Genomic DNA, 17,432 nt, shown 5'->3' with positions numbered 1-17,432 from the left:
ACACCAGCATGGATTATGACTGGGTCAGACCTGTACTTGCAGTTTAGTGACCTGAGTGCTTGCATTATGTGGTGGATTCCAGTGCCCGATAGGCAGCTTACTGTGACCTCCTCTGTACCTGATCTGGTGAGTGGGACATCAGTGTGTCTGACTATGGAGTCACCTATGACAAGTGTGTCTGGCATTGTGTTTGGCCTTAAGGGCTGTGACTGTTTGGCACACTGACTCTGTGGTCAATGTGTTGCATGTGCTGTGCCCTGTGGAGGCAGTTGTGTGAGTGTCTGCTGTGGTGGCCACTGCCATTCTGGTAGACTTCTGATCAGAGCCTCCGAGAGTGTCTCTGTGTGTCTATGTGTATGATCTTAAGTTGTGACAGTGCCATGTGAGACTGGATTAAAGATGTGTGTGTGGTTACCTTCACCCTCTCTCTGGTCTTGCTAGTCCTATGTTGAGAGAGCTCCGCCTCCACTTTGGCTATATAGTTGCATCTCTCACATGTATGTGTGTTTTATGGAAGAAGGAGAGGGTTGTCAGTGTACATGAGGCAACTGTAACAGTGCCTCAATATTCCCAGGTTCACCAGCTGAGCAGGAGAGGACACTAGCAACTGATCCCTAGACATGCTAGAAGGAATAGACAAAACAATGTTGGAATACAGGGAGATATCAAGCCCCCCAAGCCACATCATACTGTTTGATTGACAATAGCTACACATACACCGGTGTTTCATAGTGTCATAGTGTACTACTAGGCTATCTGCCCTAGTGCATGTATAAGCCTAGCCATAGTGATGTGGCTATTGCCACCCCTTATAGTGGTAATAAGTGTACAGAATAGATTCTGAATATTGTGCCTCTGACTTAGTAGTGATACATTATGACCCCCTTATGTAATTGAATAACATGACTGTGTCTCTGTCTAGTCTGTGCCTCCATCTCATATGCAGTTGTCCAGATGTCTCCTGAAGAGAGTCAGTGAGGGACTCTGTCAAACATGAACTGGGATACTCTGCTAGAGTGTGAGATGCCTCTGAGTTATGACTCTGTCCCTCCAACATGTCCTATACATGTATGTGCTGAGGTTCAAATACTCAGCTCTCATGGCTCTGGTGGATTTGGATTGCTTGCAGTGGAGCATGTCCACCAAATCCTGATTGGACATGGTCTTGTATGTCAGGCATAGGTCACCTGTAAGTATGCGGTATGACACTGAACAAAGCTGGACTTCCTCTATTCTGGAAGCATATGACATGTGTTGAAGAACCCTGATCTTCATGGTAGGTACTTTTCGGGTGCAAAGGTGCAAAAGGCAGGATCTGCCCTGTACAAAGCTGAACTAGGTGGGAACAAGGGTCCGTAGGTCAGTAATGTGTCTGTGTAAGAGCTCCATGACTCCTCCCATATCTTTGCAGACAAGGCTGGTTAAGCCTGTGTGGTGGTAGTTGCCATGGTCTGTGGAGGCATCTCCTTTGTGGAGTGGGACCACTGTTGCCGTATGCCAGTGTTCAGGTACATATCCTGTAGCAAGACTAAGGTTAAATAGCAGTTGTATATATGGGTCCAGCCCTTCTGGAGTTCACATAGCATGCAACTGGAGATACCAGCAGGTCCCATGGATGATGTGTACTTGTCTTTGCTGAGTGTGGCTCTCACATGGACATCCAAGATGACAGTGAGGTTACATACAGCAGTGATAACTATCTTGTTTTGGGGGTGAGGGAGGGGTAAATCGCACTGAAGCTGTCCGGAATGTTGCCAATATCTGTCAGGTCACTGGAATATATGTTGTTGTGTACCAACTCTGAGCATATCCGAGGGTTCACAACCAGGTGTCTGACATAACTGAAGAAAGCAGTGTGGTTACCTTCATTGTCTTTGGTGATTTATGTCCCCAAGTTGACCTTGCATGTCTTTATGAGATAATGTAGCTTTCTACTAGTGCTGATCACAGCTGTCTTCCCTTTTGGAGATGTAGCTCTGTCTTGCATTAGTAACCCTCATCTGTCATACAGTTTGTTTATGGCTGGGGTCCACCAGACAGGACACTTTCCCTTTGTGGAGAGGGTCCTGTTTTCAGTTGTGATTGTATGGTCCATGCTGTCTGACATCTAGCTAAGGGGAGGTCATTCTGGTTCTGCAGTTATCTTTCATCAGCATTAGAAATGACCACAACAGCCCCTGTGGGTGTACCTCATGCACACACATCCAGCACCTGTAAAGTCCACAACAGTACCTCACCAGGAGTATGACAGAGCTGGAACACATGTAATGTGTAGTCTGATTAAACAGAGTGCAGCTCCACACACTGCCATGTTGTCCACCCAGATGCAAGCTGTGCCTGATGTAGAAAGCCATGTCCAAGCTGGAATCAATGCACATGCTGCACCTTGTACAATCTGAATGGCAGGGAGCTATGCACATGAGGGACCTGAACCCCAGCACCGACATATATAGGACAGGCTGTACTGCATTATCCAAAACACAGAAGCACCCCCACACATGAGTAAACTATCAGTACAGGTTGTCCATAGAGACACTGGTTGAGTCCCCTCAACAGGAATCCTAATGAGTGGATGGGAGGTGGGAGGTTTACCCTGGGTATCAATGTTATGTCACAGGTAGACAGAGGCACAGTATACTAAACAAGACATATGACATGGCAAACTACGCTTACAATGTGTTGATGGACAAACACATTCTCCGACTAGCATTAGGTCAAGATACCTCTTGAACACAGCCAGCAAGGTGCTCTGCCTCAAATGGACCAGGATTGTATTCCACAGCATAGGGAGTCTCCGAGTGATAACTCCATCCCTCCAACATGTCTAACATACATCCCTGCTAAGGTGTAAGTCACCTGCACTAGTGGTTCAGGTGGATCTTCTGAGTCTGAGGTGGAGCATGTCCATTAATCTCTGTTTGGACATGGCCTCGCATGTCAGGCACATGTCACCTCTAAGCAGATGGTATGTGAGTGAATAGAGTGTGAGTGTCTTCAATCTGGCAGCATATGACAGCTGTTGGGGTTCCTTGATCCTTTAGGTGGGCGACAGTCAGGGTGTCTCCAATTGCTGCAGATGTTGGGTGAGATACAGCCAGAATAGGGCATCCGACTCGATCACCGGTCTGATAAGTGAAGAGTACAGGGGAACAATGACCCACTAGATCTGGATGTGAATCCCATCCTGATCAGGTGGGCAATGTAGAAGGTCTTCCTAGCCACTTTAGCAATGTGAGTCTCAGAAGAATGGCGACTGTCAACCTGGGTCCCCAGGTCCATGATAACCTCCTCTGTGCTTAGAGGATTGCCACCTATATGGTAGCTTGGGGTCACCTTGCTTTTCCTGAAGGGTATGTCTACACATGTTGTGCACTTTGACTTCAGGCCATGGCCCTGGCACCAGCTATCAGTTACTGTGAGTCCCTTCTGAAGGATATCTGTGTGTGATGCACTGTCCACTATGGTGCCCAGTGTGCAGTCATCTGCTAACATTGTCATCCAAAGTCCTCCCATGTTGGCCTGTACTTCTGGGAAGTACATGACAAACAATGGGGCCAAGGACTGAGCCCTGTGTGACACCACCTGTGACCAGCCTGGAGTCTAACATAGTGCCAGCAACTCTAACCCTGTGGGTCCCATCCTTAAGCCAGTTTGCAACCCATCTTGTGACATATGGGTTTACATTTCAGTTGTTAGGGTTTTCCACAATACCTGAGTGGGGTATTGTGTTGAAAGTGTTTGCAAGGCCAAGGTAGGCTGTATGGACTGCCTTTCCCCAACAATGGCCTAAGTGACCAATTTGAAGATGTCAACCCAGTACAAAAGGCATGATCTGCCCCTGACCAAGCCAAAATGGGATGGGTACAATGTCTGCATGTCCCCTATATCTTTGTTTATGAGCTCAGTTATGATCCTCTCCATAGATTTGCAGACTACACTTGTTAAGCTTATGGGGCAGCAATTAACAGGGTCTGTAGAGGCACTGCCTTTGTGCAGATGTGCACAACTGGACCCTAACCAGGCTGTTGTGCATACTATGGAAATGTAAAGCAGTGATAGGACTAAAGCCCAGGATACTGACCACCACAGTGAAAGCACTGAAACACTACACTAGACAGTGCTACAGTGTTAGGTCAGTATGAACGGATGTTGACAATTGTGTGCAAAGTATCCCATGCAAAACCTGCAGGCACAGTATACTCCCTGTTTTGTTCACACAAAAAGCATTCGGACAGTAACTACACAACATGGCACAGAACACACAACCATAAACTGGAGGTATTTGTTGAAGGTCACACTCATCCACAAATGTGATGGGCTGCAGAGTTCAACATATGTAAAGCCCACACTGGGCATGCTCACACACTTGGTCCAAATGTTACCCCTAGCAAATGTGAAAACACACCAGAGGATGCTCATCCACCTTTCTAGACACTGATCATGTAAGCACCCTATAAGTATATTGGAGAAAAGGATTCTCTCAGTAATCTGAATAGTGCGCCGTGCTAATGCGTCCGTCTCTAGTGTCATAACATAGTTAGGTAGGGGTTTGAATCCAGCAGGTGGCAAGTGTGTGTGAAGGGGGGTAAGTGTGTATGAAAGAAACATCCCTTTTGGCAACTGGGAAAACACACCAGAGGATGATCATTCCACTTTCTAGACTCTGATGATGTCAGCACCCTATAAGTATATTGGAGAAAAGGATTCTCTCAGTAATCTGAATAGCGCGCCGTGCTAATGTGTCTGTCTCTAGTGTCATAACATAGTTAGGTAGGGGTTTGAATCCAGCAGGTGGCAAGTGTGTGTGAAGGGGGTAAGTGTGTATGAAAAAAACATCCCTTTTGGCAACTGGGAAAACACACCAGAGGATGATCATTCCACTTTCTAGACTCTGATGATGTCAGCACCCTATAAGTATATCAGGGGAAAGGAAATCCCCCAGTAATGTGAATAGCGCGCCGTGCTAATGCGTCCGTCTCTAGTGTCATAACAGAGTTAGGTAGGGGTTTGAATCCAGCAGGTGGCAAGTGTGTGTGAAGGGGGGTAAGTGTGTGTGTATGAAAGAAACATCCCTTTTGGCAACTGGGAAAACACACCACAGGATGATCATTCCACTTTCTAAACTCTGATGATGTCAGCACCCTATAAGTATATCAGGGGAAAGGAAATCCCCCAGTAATGCAAATAGCACACTGTGCTAATGCGTCCATCTCTAGTGTCTTAACAAAGTTAGGTAGGGGTTTGAATCCAGCAGGTGACAAGTGTGTGTGATGGGGGGTAAGTGTGTGTGTGTATGAAAGAAACATCCCTTTTGGCAACTGGGAAAACACACCACAGGATGATCATTCCACTTTCTAAACTCTGATGATGTCAGCACCCTATAAGTATATCAGGGGAAAGGAAATCCCACAGTAATGCGAATAGCGTGCCGTGCTAATGCGTCCATCTCTAGTGTCATAACATAGTTAGGTAGGGGTTTGAATCCAGTAGGCGGCAAGTGTGTGTGAAGGGGGGTAAGTGTGTGTGTAAGTGTGTATGAAAGAAACATCCCTTTTGGCAACTGGGAAAACACACCACAGGATGATCATTCCACTTTCTAAACTCTGATGATGTCAGCACCCTATAGGTATATCAGGGGAAAGGAAATCCCCCAGTAATGCGAATAGCACGCTGCGCTAATGCATCCGTCTCTAGCGTCTTAACATAGTTAGGTAGGGGTTTGAATCCAGCAGGTGGCAAGTGTGTGTGAAGGGGGGTAAGTGTGTATGATTGATATATCCCTTTTGGCAACTGGGAAAACACACTACAGGATGCACATACCCCTTTCTAAATGATATCACAATTATGTATGGCTTTTGATTACAGACATGCCATGTGTGTTGTGCACACACAGAATGCCCATGTGTGTGGGTTGTCCCTCACAATAATGCATGACATTGATTACACCGGTTATGGCAATGAACACATGATGTATGTGTGTGCCAAATACACATATGTACCTGTGACTTTCAATAGTTACCATGTGTGATGCCTGCCACATGTGAATACATGGTATTTGCACAGGGTAACATTATGACCGTGGTCTTCTGTGCAGATGCTGCATGTGGGATGTGTATATACAGTGTGAGATGTAGATGCTATCAGCCTAGTAGTGAGGTATGCACACCTGGTCTGGGGCATAAAGTCTACATGTTGTTGATGTACAGGAGCTGCATGTTCTCACCTGTTGTGGGAGTGATAAGACAGTATTCCATAGCAATGCAGTGACTGCATGCTAAGAACCATTCAGCTAGGGTGTTGTAGCTACACTTATTCATTAGCATTCAGTAATTTGTCAGAATCCCTGGTGAGGGTCTGATGCCAACCAAGGTCAGGGGTCTACCAGCCTGTGTCACTTGCTCAGTGATCTCTTCCATGTTCCCTATCATGTATCCCAGTGAGCGACATCCCACATCAGCTGTGGTGGCATGGACAATGACTGAGTCATATGTGTCCATGCATCTGACTGACTTGTATGTTGTTGTTACAGTTTGGCCATGTGTTTCCATCTCATACATGTGATGTACATCAATGGGTAGGGATAGGGTTGACTGTGTACATGTGGCAGCTGTGACATTACTACATGACACACATATTCCACAACTGTACCATAGAGGTGACTGACAACTGACCTTTGCACATGCTACCGAGTATTGAGATTACATTGGTGATTGACAGCACATAGGGCTAATGGTGAAAAAGAGACATAGGTCCATAGGTTCATACAGGGATATCTGCCCAGGGCATGTATCCACCTAGCCAGAATGTGCGTGCCTTTCAACATGCATTGTGAATCTGTCTTGCTATGCCCTTTTCCAAGGTTAGTATACTGTGCCTCTTTCTCACAGTGACACATAAGTGATACCCAGGGTAACCCTACAATGTCACATCCAGTCATTAATATCGCTCTTGAAGATAGTCACTGAGTCAGTCTGCCTAACCTCTATTGGGATAATAATCAGGAATGAAGGGAGCCTCTGAGTTGTGAATGTGCCCCTCCACCATGTCCTATGTATATCACTCCTGAGGTTCAAGTATTTCCAGCGTGTATCCTGGTGGGATCTGGATATTCTGAGATGCAGCATGGCCATTACGTGAGGGTATGACCTGGCCTTCTATGTCAGGCACAGATTGCCTATGAAGAGGCAGTATGTCACTGAGTAGAGCTGCTGCTACTTTAACCAGTCAGTATGTGGCATCTGTTTGAGCACTTTGATCCCCTTGTCGAGGTACATATGTGGTAGCTCCAGTTGCTGCAGGTGTCTGGTAAGGTGCATGCCGACAGGTTCATCATAGTCAATTATGGGCATGATGAGGGATGAGTAAAGGGGCACAATGTCCTCCCCTGGCCTACATGTGGATCCCATGATGATGTGGCCCATATAACATGCTTACCTAACCACTTTGTCCATGTTGTTGTCAAATGGTAGAATGCTATCAACCTGTACCCCAAGGTCCATAATTCCTTGGTCTGCACTTACTGGATTAACACATATGTGGTACGTTGTGGTCACTTAGTGTTTGACAAAGGGATGACTATACTCTTTCTGTCATTCACGTTGAGGCCATGGCTGTGGCACAAGTCGTGTGTTTGCAAGAGTCCCTTTTGGAGGATGCGTGTGTTAGCTGGTGAGTTGATTATGGTGTTCGGTCTGCAGTCACCTGTGACTTGCTGAGCCACAGTACTTCCATGTTGGCCTGTACCTATGACAAATATATAATGAACATGACAGCTCCTAGGGCTGTGCCTTGTGGGACACCACTTGTACCAGGTTGGAGGCTGACATGGCTCCAGCAATTCTACCATGTGTGTTCTGCCCTTGAGCCACTGTGCAATACCCATAGTGACATAGGGGTTAATATGTACACTGGTGAGCTTCCCTAGAATGCACAAGTGGGGTATTGTATCCAAGGCTTATGCAAGGTCCAGGTAGGCTGTGTGGACCTCCTACCCCTTGACAGTGGCCTTGGTGACTGTTTCAAAGAAATCAAACAGGTTTGATAGGCAGGATTTGCCATTGACAAAGCCAAACTGTGTATGGTGACATGTCTGTAGGTCCACAATATTTAGATATGTGAGGTTCATGATGATCCTTGCCATAGCTTTGCAGACAAAGCTAGTCAGACATATGGGGTGAGTAGTGTCCAGGATCCGTGACGGCACCACCTGCATGTTGAGGGACCACTGTTGCTGTATGCCACTCTCTGGCCACATATCGTGTATTAAGGCTGGGATTGAACAGTGGTGTTATGTCTGGGTGTAGCTCTTCTTGTGGTTCATGTAGGACACAGCCTGGGACACTGTCTGGTCCCATTGATGCAGTGTTTATTGCTTTGGGAAGGGCATCTCTTACCTGAGCATCTGTGCTGCGAGACATATTTTCCCTTTTGGTGTGGTGGGGAGAGAAGGCAGCATTGAACCTGTCCACTAGGATGATGGCAATGTCTGTGTGTTTTATATTTTGTGTGACATATTGGATTACCTCTGAGCATATCTGGGTAGTACCACCCAGGTTACTAACATAACTACAGGCAGCCTTGTGATTATCCTCAGTGGCTTGTGGAATCCTCTCTCAAAGATGGCCTTAGACAATCATATGGGTGCCTGTAGTTGTCTTCCAATACTCATCAGTGGTGCCTTCACATTTTGGGAGGTTGTTGTATCATGTAGTGGCGTCATCCTTCTATTGTATAGTGTGTTTATGGCTGGTGTCCGCACCCAGGACATCTGCCTTTGGAGAATTGGGTCATGCTTTCATATGTGGCTTCATGATCCATGCATTCCTGAATGTGTCCACAGAATGCCTCTATACAGGTATCTGCAGTCTGGTCCATATTTTCAACAGGCCTTGGGCCTTTGAAGGTTTCCACATCATTTATGAGGGGTGTGCACTTGCTTGACATGAGCTGTTGACAGACGTGCCGCCCTCCAGACAGAGCAAGGTGAGGGTCACAGTCAGCTACCTGTTGGGTGATAGAATGTGCCACATAACACAGGCACACAGGTCACTCCACAGCAAGTACAGCTATGAGGCAGACATTGTCCATGCTGGTGCAAACAACCTGAGACGCCTCCCTGGACCACATGGAAAGAGACACAGAGGAGCTCTTACAGCACCCTCTCAAACTCAGGACTCCCACACAGCCTTCATGCTGACACAGGAGAGTTTAGATTACTCTGCAAACACCATTATACTGGGTGATGCCAGCTACCCAAACATAGACTGTGAACATTACACAAGCCACAATACCCAAGCTCTAAGGTTCCCATTCATCAGACATTCTTTGGCTATGGAACAGGTAACCAACCTTCCCACAAGAGGGGCAGATATACTAGAGCTGATCTTTACAAACATGAGTACAAACTGCTCACCACTGGGAGTATATCCCTCATTGTTGCAATCAAACCATATACTAATCACACTGGAGTTCTGGATCGCCCACATATGGAAACCACGAACACATCGATGAGTGTGTGAGGGAAATGTGGCTATTATCAACCGAGACAGAATCGAACAGGATGCAGATCCCCTTTGAAACACTGATGATGTCATGACTGTATAACTATATCACCTGTAGTAAAGTCCTCTAGTAATTTGCATAGCGCTCTGCTAATGCGTCTTTCTTCAGTGTCATAACGTAGTTAGGTAGGGGTTTGAATCCTGCAAAGGGAATGTATGTGTGTTAGTGTGAGTGTGGTTTATGTGTGTGCACTATGCTGGGAGGGTTAACTGCCTTTTGCCAACTGGGAGAACACACTACAGGGTGCACATCCCTCCTCCTACACACAGATGATGTCAGCACACTCTAAGTACAGCATTAGTAAAGATTTCTCCAACTACTGCAAATAGCACACTCTGCTAATGTGTCTGTTTCTACTGTCATTGCACAGTTAGGTATGGGTTTGAATCTTGCAAATGGAAAGTATGTGTTTTACTGTTGGTGGGGTTAGTGTGTGTGCACAATGATGGGGTGGGATGTGGCTTTTGCCACATGGGGCTATGCACTGCAGGGTGGTCATTACCCTTAACAAGCAGTGATGTTGATAGCACCCTATACAAACAAAACTACAAAACAGAAGGTGGTGGTACTGATAACACATGTAAGGTAACACTTCTTCAAGTAATGTCCACAAAATGGAGTAGGATAATCAAACAATTCTTTTATTCTATACAGACAACATGACAACAGACAACTAACTGCCAGTACTCAGTATAGTGTTACATGCTACTGTAACATGCACATGTACCCGAATATACCTAGATAGTGTTCTGAAGCCTGAATGTGGCAAGTGTGTGGATGTGGGATGTGTCTGTGTGTGCATTTCCGTATGGGAAACATGTTTGATGTGGCAATCAGGGTACTACAGTACCTGATGCACATTACATCTTCCAACTGATGAGGTTGCCTGCACCCTGTGAGTACAGGTAGAGAAGGGGATGCCAGTAGTAAACAACATAGTGCACTTCTGAAATGTGTACCTGTCATGTATCAACAGCTACTCATGTAGGGTGATAAATAATGGGAATGGCAGGTGAGCGTGTGCATGTGTGTGGGTAGCAGGGTGTGTATAAATGCATGTGTGACAGAACAGATACATGTAGCTGAATCTACATAACAGCACAAGATGCGCATTGCCATAGTCAATGTTAGCATGTGATGGTGTGCAGCTGGTACACTTTGTTAAGTAGTATGGGTGCAGATAACAATTGAGGACATTCATACAGTTACTGCAGCAGGACTGCTGGGATATACACACATTTATACTGCAACAGTCAACAGTTACCAACATGTTACTACTTATACACATCTATGTAGTCACCCTGTGCATCAGCAACGTGTTTACCTTTACCTGCACCGATGTTGTAGTATGCAGGAGGTGGCACAGTGACATCATATGCACAGGGTGTGGGTTAGGTATGCCCAAGCCGGCCACTGGTAACACCAATTGACATGTGTGTGTATGTGTGTTTGTGAGGGGCAGCAGTACAGGGTGGACCGTTGTTGGTGCAGTGTGTGTGTGTATGTGTTTGCCCTAGGTGTTAGGTTTCTGCATGTGTGTAAGCACACACACAGTCCCACATAATGGCTGCCATGTACAGGGTTTTGTGGACAGCCACAGACTGTACCTGTCAGGTCATCCAGATCAGTGTCTGTGGGCACGGACACGGTACCTGTGCCTGGCAGGGGTGCTACGGGCCGTATCCGGTACTAACCCAGACTGGGTACTGTCATCGGAAGCAGGGGTGTGTTGACTGGACACAGTTCCCTGTTGGGACTGTCCAGAGCCACGTGCTCGTGGTCTCCTGGGGCGTCTGGATGACAGCACAGACCCAGCATTGCTGGGGCTGGTGCTGGCACTTGAGGCGCAGGAGTGGGCCTGTTGTCGTCCGCGGCCACTGCCAGCTGGTGCTCTTGCTGGCATACGGCCACGTCGACGCCGCAAACGCACACCATCGCCCTGGCCCATGGACATCTGGTTGTGGAGCAGCTGTTCTATGCCCCCACAACGTCTGTCAACAACATCTGTGAAGTTACGGATAGCATTCGCAACATCACGCATGCCGTCTGTCATGGCTATGCGGCATGCTCTCAGCTCCCTCAGACCCTGTCTGGTGTACCTTTCCATACGTGCCTGTGCCTGCATGACAGTTCTAAACATAGTGGAGGTTGACATACCTCCTTGGGCACGTCGGCCAGAGGCAGTACGGCCACGGATGCCCCCACGAGAACCCATGGGCGACTGTCTGCGTGGTACCATTGGAGGCCTCTGCTCATGGCTGCCTTGTGGGGATGCATGTACCACAGGTACCACATTACCCTGATCTATGCCCACTGCTGACTGTCCATCACCTAGGGACAATGGTGACAAAGGATGTAACGGCAGGATGACTGTGCGCGTTGACGGGGTTGAAAGCTGTGTACTGTCAATTGGCTGACCAATGGCGGACCCAGACACACCTTCCTGCACCATTACAGACATTTCATCATCATCAGTACCTGGGGCACAAGATTCAGGTTCCCTGCTGCAGGTCACCAGAGCAGCACCAGAACCTATGGGAGGAAAACATGGAACACAGATTACAGTCTCAAAGAGATGCACTTCAATACTAATGCACACATTCAGAAATGGACACATGCACTCATGGACACTAACACACATGCACACTTGGGCACAGGCACACTTGCACACATGCACACCCCACAGTAAACACACACATCAGTACCGTGTTACACTACTCAATTTACTACCTGTCAATTACAGTTATTGTGAACACAGTCACCAGCATGTCTACTACAGAGTTACACTACTCTTCCTAGTTTTATAAATTGTTTTACAGATAACGTTAAAAAGACTCACCAGCATGTATGGCCTGCCTCATTGCTAGATGGGAGGGACCTGGAAGTGTGAAGAGAGTAATGTCAGTGGGCACATGTGTGCCATTCGTTTTGCACATCATACAGTACAGTAGTACACTAGTTCCCTTATACACATCAGCTGCACATCATGTCTGTATATATATCATGATGACAGATACATACCACATGCACACCTTATGCGTGCATGAAGTAACAGCGTACAGAACAGTCATATGTACATACCAGGAGTTAACTCTAATCTCACCCTTACCTCTCTTCAAACGTCAACTCAAACTGTACTTCCAAAACCACTGGCTTTGTTCTTCTTGGAGTCCAGGCTAACGTCCCTCTCCCTACCCTCTCTTCACCTTTAACCCCTCATTGTGCATAGAAACTAGCTTCTAGCCTGTTTCTTTCACCTTGATGTCCTTCTATGCTCTGACCTACTTCTCCCATCCCTCCCACCTCCTCTTGACTGTCTTCCTTCTTTTCCTCACTTCCCTTCTTGACTCCTGCCTCTTCCATATCATTGTATGTGTCATACTCCTTCTACTTCTCTACCCTTCTGAGCCCTAACTATTATGTATATGGCTTTTGCCTTATTGCATAACCATTATGCTTTAGGTAGGATTGCTTTGAAACCAACGGTACATTGTGTATGACTCTAAACTGTTTGACTTCCTTACATGTATGTTGATTTAATTAACAGGCTGGTGTACAATTCTATTATGTTGGCTGTCTGTATTGACAACTTGTCTGTCTGCCTTTATTACGTTATGTGTGGAGCTTTTCTACACAGGCCTCTACTGAAAATGAACTTATATCCAGCTAGACTATCTGGGTCAACAAATGTAAAAGTAATAACAATAAATGAATATGACATCTTACCTGCACGCTCGCTGTCTTGCTGCTGTGTGGATCCAACCTCCATCAGGATGCATGATTGTTGCTGTTGTTCTGGGGCTGGATCCACAACACTTAGCAGTAGCCCCTCCTGTCTGGTGAGGCAGGGATGTGTGGCCACCCCCCCACCTGTGGCAACCTGTTGCCTGCGGATATCTGCAGCACGCTGGCGGACATTTCTTATCAAATCACTGCAGTGATGTCTCACCTGCTCATATGTCCTATCATGCATGCCAACATCATTTATCCTGCTAACAAGGTTTTGCCACAGTGCAGACCTCTCCTGCTGATTCTGGGTGGTGCGTGAGAACAGGATGGCATAGTCACGCACCAGGCTCTGGTGGATCACGTCATCCTCTGCAGCAGAGTAGGCAGGATTCCTTTTAGGTGCCATGTCTATCTGGAAAGGTACACAAACAGGTTATCAGCATAGTATCTCAACAATACATGGTACACATTCTATACAGGGAGTATTAACTTCTACTTATTACTGATTGGTTAAAACCTGATTACAGTGTAGCTATCATTCTATGTCATTTGTACTAAGTACTTGGCCTTCAGACCAGTTGTTTTACATTAGGGAGGTTGGTGGCAAGCACTGTGGTGGCAGGACACATATCTTTCATCCATTGAAGTTGGGAACTGCTGACTGTGGGCCCAGTGTACAAGTGTATTACTTCTGGTATGGGCAGTTGGCCTTCAGGCCAGTTATTTAACATTAACGAGGTTTGTGGTCTGCACTCATGTGTGACAATAGGCTGTACTCTGCCATTCATAGCTGGGGACATCTGGTTTCAGGTTTATAGTGCCTGCATATCTGAGCTGTATCTTACTGACATTGCTACACCTTGTTTGTTGTAGCAAACACTACATCCAGGCCTCCTGGATCTACCTTTATTTATATGCTTGTTATCTGTTAGCTTGTTATTTCACTGGTATGCTACTTCCACATAGTACACATCTTCTCAACACATCTGTGACTCACTACTGTTATCTGCATTGCTTACTATACGTACTTCCATGTTACACATGACAGCAAGTGACTGCTTGTCATTGTTGCATTTACTTAATTGTGACACATTGCACTTAGGTTACCTGGCATTTGCTCACTGACACTTTTATATCAGTCAGCAGTTGTAGGTAATGTCAGTACACCCTCACTCCCCACTGGACCTTGTTTTCAATCATTAGTGATTATAGAGTTCACAATAGTATTCTAGCATGTCCAGAGGTCAGTTGTCAGTTCCCTCCCCAGTCCAGCTGGTGAGTGTGGTACTCCAGAGACAATGTTGGAACAGATGCATGTACACAGACAACCCCCTCCTCCTAACAACAAATTCAAACTCATGTGAGTGATGCAACCATATACCAGACTGGAGGCTAGGCTCTGTCTACTCAATACCGCCATAACCAGTCAGGTGGCAAAGGGGATCACTCACTACACTTCCAGTCTCACGTAGACCTACCACAACAGCGGACCTAACACATGATCACACATGATCATACTTGTAGGCTCAGACCACAGCTCTGCCTATGCAGCAGAGACCTCCTAAGCAGACATCCAGGCAACCACTACCACATAAACGAACATGTGCAACACATATCACACAAAGCCAATGTGCTGAACACTCACAGCCATTAACAGTTAACAACACACCTCATACACCTGTACTAGGTGCCTCTATCATCAGGCGCACTCACATCACGTTCACCAGGCTTAACGAGGTGAGGGTCACGGTGTGCAGCCTGTCAGGCACTATGACCTGCCACATAACACAAACACTCAGGTAACCCCAAGGCAGGTACAGGTATGACTCAGTCAATGTCCATGCTGCTGTGAATGGCCTGACACATTCCTCCCTGGACTACATGACATGAGACATTACAGAGCTCTCTGAGCACGTAGCCCGAGACAGTTTGACCCTGACCTTGAGTAGCATCCTACCCTCACCTAGAATGATGCCACAATATCAAGGCACGATGATCCCTTCCAACAATTGACTGACATACTGGTGTCATTCACAGGTGTGCCAATGCCTGCCATCTTGGGGTGGTATGCTTTGCTAGGGACAGCTTGCACCTGTCACCACAGTCCTATTGACATTTGGCGGAGCCTCCTGCTACACCCATAGTGCCTGTATTAGGCAAGGCTCATAAGGCAAACCCACATCCATTTGTATCACAAAGGATGAGGAAGTAAGAGTGATGCTACTCAACACTGGATGTCTAGACCCAAGGATGCACGCACTCAAAACCCTACCTAGCATTCTGGACATCGATATCTGTGCAGTAACATGAACCTGTTTCAGGTTTCACAGGAGCACACCAGTACTACCACGTTATAGCTGTTACCATTCTTGTCGGCCCCAACACTTGAACAAGGGAGGGGAGTATCAGTATTCAATGCAGATTCCCACGCCTCCACATTGGTGGCACAGTACAACATAGGTGTTAGGCCATTGAGTACAGAAGACGTAGTTGGGGACCTGGGGAAGAAACATGGTAGCGGTCTGTCATTTGTCTACCACATGGCCAACGTGGATTGACAGACATGTTATATAGCCCAGCTAATCATGACTGATTCACATGTATGGCAGGGGAGGTCATTGTGCCTCTTTACTCATCCATCATCAGGCCTATAATTGCGTACAATGCACCTTTTGGGATGTACCTAACCAGACACCTACAGCAACTGGTACAGGACAACAGTACATCATCAAGGGGATGCAATGGCTCACACAGATGTCATATGCTGCCCAGGTAAAGTGAATCCAGCTGGACTCAGTGGCATACTGCCTGTTCAGAGGCAATCTGTGCGTGCCATATACAGCCATGTCCTACCTAGCAGTAATGAACGTGATGCACCTCAGGCAATCAGAGTCCCATACAGCCACATGCTCAGGAGAGCTGGACCTCAGCACTGACATACATGGACATGCTGGAGGGGCATATTCCTAACCGAGAGGCTCCCTTCACTCTGTAATGAGCTCACACTACTGGTTAGGCAGAGTCCCTCATTGACTCTCTTCCATAGGAATCTGGATGAGTGGATGGAGATCATAGTTGTACCCCAGGTATCACTTCTATGTCACTGTTAGACAGAGGCACAGTATACTAAAGTCGGACAAGGGCATAGCAGCATAACTTGTGATTGGGTGGCAAAGACAAACACATTCTACTAGGCTTACCAATGCCCTAGGGCAAATAGCCTAGTATGAACCTATGAACTGTTCATTCTCAACTGTTCGAGCTCATTACAGAGTGAAGGGAGCCTCTCGGTTAGGAATATGCCCTCCAGCATGTCCATGTATGTTCTATTCAGTCGCCACGCTTGCTCAGAGGTGACCTTTGCCTAACATACAAGGCCATGTCAAACCCAGATTTGATGAATATGCTTCACCTAAAAAAATCTAGATCCATCAGAGCCACAAGGGCGGGAGACTTAAACCTCGACACGGCTATTAATAGGACGTGCTGGAGGGATAGATTCATCACCCAAACACTCCCTATGCTGTGGAACAAAATCACGGTATATGTGAGGCAGAGCACCTCGCTGGCCTTGTTCAAGAGAAATCTTGACCAATGGATGGGAGATCGCAGATATACCCCAGGGATTACCTCAGTGTCACTGCTCGACAGAGGCACAGCAAAATAATGGGTATAGTTCCCCATACTAAAGGGGTGGCGTAAGCCACAAAACGATGGGCTAGGCTTGTAAATGCCCTCGGGCAGATAGCCTAGTATGAACCTATGAACATGTGTGTACTGCTATAGTACTTCTGCCATATGTTGCATGTGTGTGTGTTGTGGGGGATGCACAGGTAATGGCCAGATACTTCTGCACAGGTGACATGTCTGACACATTCTGGGTGTTCATCCATACATACTGGATGTGTGCTGTCATCCAACCCTGTGATGTGGACACACATTACTCAGCCTGGATATACATATCCGAACAACACCACAACCACAGTACACTACCTTGCTATGTATGCATGTTATTACACAGTTATTCAGTAGTTATGACAGTGATGCTATCCATGCAGCCCACTGGGCCAGTGGAAGCCACAACACACACCGCCAGCACCTTTGCATATGCTTACCACAGACATCCCACATACTGCATGTAC

The sequence above is a fragment of the Protopterus annectens genome, chromosome 15.part0 (genome assembly GCF_019279795.1).
Source record: "Protopterus annectens isolate FY-2018-M chromosome 15.part0, PAN1.0, whole genome shotgun sequence".
Lineage (NCBI taxonomy): Eukaryota > Metazoa > Chordata > Ceratodontiformes > Protopteridae > Protopterus > Protopterus annectens.
This window is presented reverse-complemented; position numbering follows the sequence as displayed.